The following is a 3601-nucleotide window of genomic DNA, read 5'->3' as shown; positions in this document are numbered from 1 at the left end:
AGTGAGGTGAGGTCCATTGCAGTTTTCACAACCCACCCGAATAGCATGGATAGTTTGATCCATTTTGTCCATTCTTCTATCCATGGTTTTTAACATGGCCATGACCACGGATAAATCTTCAGTGGCAGCATACGCGGCTCCCCTCGTGACATCATTCCTAGGGTTGTGGTATTCTCTAGAGTGTTTAGAGAATTCTTCAATCAATTCTTTAATCACCGGGGGTGGCTTCTTTGTAAGTGGGCCTTGCGAGTCTAGCAATTGCCGGGTTGTGACATTGACTCCATCATAGAAGATGGAAACTTCTTGTTGGCTGTTTAGATCATGGTGTGGGCAGTTTCTTAGCAGACCTTTGTACCTCTCCCATGCTTCATATAAAGACTCTCCAGCTTGTTGTTCAAAGTTTGCAATGGCCTTCTTTAGTTTGGCTATTTTGGATGGTGGGCAAAAGTGATCAATAAATTCTTCCTTCATTCTGGCCCAAGTAGTGACTGATCCGGGGGGAAGAGACTTGAGCCAGTCTTTAGCAGCACCCTTGAAGGTTACCGGAAGCATACGAAGTAGTTGAGTTTTCCGAGTTACATTTGGAATATTGAAGTAATCAGCAACATCATTTACTTCATCCAAATGTTTGTAGGCATCTTCATGATCTTTCCCATAGAAAGGTATTTCCTTGAGTGAAGCTAGGATATGACCTTTTAGCTCGAAGGTAGCAGTCGCGGGAATTGCGGGTTGCACAAGTCCCGGGCCATGGTCGTCGCGCATCCTCTTCTTCCATTCTCCCATGGGGATTTCATCAATGTTAGCCATAGTGAACGCTAACTCTTCCTCCGACTCGGTTTCTTGCTCGTACGTTGTCTCCTCTTCTTCCTCGGTCTCGTATCCAATATCTTCTTGAATTGGCTCCTCAATTATCAAAGAAGCGCTAGAAGCTCCTGATTTACTGCTCTTCTTTTTCCCAAACACAGTCTTCAAGTTGGACAATGGTGATTTCTTTGGTGTGCTTGAACTCTCCACGTCCTTCCCTTTGTTTCTTTTCGATGCGGATTCGGGGTCTTCAAACGGGGGTACCAGTGGTGTGTTTGCTCCTCTGGTCATGAAAGTCCCGAAATCAATTAAATAAAAAGCGTAAAAAGAACAAAAAGATTGTAAAAATAAAGAAAATCTACTGCTGAGTAAACTGCTACTCGCCGAGTAGGTGCGATTGCACTCGGCGAGTATCAGTGATATTTCAAAAAAAATTTCTAAGTTTTAAACTAACTAAAACATATACTAAAACCTAATTACTAATTACTAAATTGCAATAAATGAACTTTATGCAAGTAAACTCACACAAAGGATCGAAAAAATTAGGAATTAGCTTAATTATTTAGAACCGTTCCCCAGCAACGGCGCCAAAAACTTAATGTGTGTAAAACCAACTAGTTTTATCCATACTTTTTATTAATAATTTGAGCACACAAAGGCAGTGAACCTGTCCTTAAGTGGTATAGATTGATAAATAAGGTATCGAACTCAGGGAACGGAAAATTAAACTAATAACTAATTTTAACTAAAACAAATAATAAAAGTAAAGGGTTTTTCTCTAGTTTTGCAAGACTAGAAACTTAGACAAACTAAATTAACTAATTAACTAAAGCAACAACTATTCACCAAATTTAATAAAGATGTTTCTATTTAGGTTCAACCAATTCACTCCTATGGTTATTTAAGTTTAAGATAGATTAATTGCTATTGGTTACCAATTATAATAGTTAGGTTCATATTCATTACTCCTAACCCTTAGACAACTAACTAATTTAAGCGTTGATCAAGTGTTTAAACTAATTAATTCCCTAGATTAATTATTTGGATTAAATAAGATTTGTAATGGTCAATTAAGTTATTAATTCAATTAACCTCTTGTTGATGGTTTCTCAAACAAGCTCACACATTAATCTTCCTATTTTCTTATTAATCTTAGTTTCATAATCATTACTTCTAAGCATATGGTTTAGCATTCACATAGACATATGAGGTTAACAATTAAGTGATGTTCATGCAACCTAATTGCCTTCCAATTAACAGAAAATAGTAGTGATTAATACATAAGGTTCTTTAACAAACTTAATTTAATAAATCACCAAAAGACAATTAATCAATAATCAATAATCAAACCATAGGAGTTCTTTGGTATTCCCCAAACAGAAACAAAAACGAATTTAGCTCATAATTGCAGTAGAAACACACATAAAAACAAAGTTTACTAAAGCAAACATGTTCAATTCCTAAGTCTAAGTGGTAGAATTAACCTAATTGCTTGAATTCTTCCAAATAGTGAAGCCTAGGGTTCCTTAGCGCCTTCTGAATCTCTTAGTCGCAGCTAAACCTTCAAAAATCGCCAGGAGTCCCTTCCCATGAGATAAGGATTCGTGTTTTATAGATATCCCAAAACAAGGTGTACTCGGCGAGTAGCAGAATCAACTCGCCGAGTAGATCCATACTTATCCGTCTTGAATCAGCAGTCGTATTTATCTTCTGGAATATCCTCGTGTACTCGCCGAGTAGGGTCGATCTACTCGCCGAGTATATCACCTTCTTTCACTCTTCAATCTTCAATTGCTTTCCTTTTCTCCTTTTTGCTTCCAAGCATATCTTTTGGACTGAAAACACAATTCACAACATTTTAAGTACCTTTTGTCCACATTATTCACATAATTAATCAAAAATAACTAAGAATATATGCTAAATAATTAACTAATTATGCACATATCATATATATATATATATATATATATATATATATATATTATTAACTATTAATATTATAATAGTATAAGGGTTCAATTTTAACTTTTAAAATATCAAGGGTTTAACCTAGAATTAAAGTATTCATGGGGAAACTTTTAAAATTCCAAAACTTGAGGGAAAGTTTTAAACAATTCAAAAAAAATTTCATTTTCATAATTTATGAGTTTAATTAAGGTTTTAAAAACTTTAATGAAGAGACTCTTGAACATCCATAACTTGAGGACAAGTTATGGAGTTCATAAGACAATTTATGATGAAAAATACTCTTCAATTGTGTAACATATGAATTTTTAATGGATCTTTAAAAGAAATGACTTTTGGCCATCCATAACTTGAAGACAAATGATAGACTCCATTAAAAAATTTAGATCAAGAATTGACTAACAAACAATTCGCAAATAATTCCTATGATCTACCAAAACTCATAAGTGTATGAACAATCATATCAACAATTTCAAGAATTATATAAACACACATAAAACTTGAAATTTTGATAATAACCTTGAAATTGGTTTGCCATAATCATTACCACATAAGAAAATAGGTTTTTATCAATCCAAAACAGTTTAAGGTAATGATTCTAGACCAATTCCAGCCTTAAAACTCGAAGATATGCTGTCAGGGGGTCCAACTCGTCGAGTGCATGAACCAACTCGATGAGTTGGATGAATTTGTGCTTGGAATCGTCAAGTCCCTTACTGGACTTGTTGAGTCCCCAGTCTAGACAGCATAAAATTTTGATTTTTCATCAATTTGCATCAAGTATAAAGAAAATAAGTCTAAGCTCTGATACTACTGATGGGTTTTGAGCATT

The 3601-nt window shown here is 34.8% G+C and overlaps 1 non-coding gene across 1 annotated transcript; it reads left to right on the top strand.

Moving 5' to 3' along the window:
* Nucleotides 1-316: 316 nt before the first annotated feature.
* Nucleotides 317-423, top strand: LOC144999011 (small nucleolar RNA R71). Its single transcript, XR_013660540.1, has one exon. It is a non-coding gene; the product is annotated as a small nucleolar RNA R71 (small nucleolar RNA).
* The last annotated feature ends 3178 nt before the right edge of the window (nt 424-3601 follow it).

Source organism: Lactuca saligna, chromosome 5 (genome assembly GCF_052625555.1).
Source record: "Lactuca saligna cultivar CGN05327 chromosome 5, ASM5262555v1, whole genome shotgun sequence".
Classification (NCBI taxonomy): Eukaryota; Viridiplantae; Streptophyta; class Magnoliopsida; order Asterales; family Asteraceae; genus Lactuca; species Lactuca saligna.
This window is presented reverse-complemented; position numbering and strand designations above follow the sequence as displayed.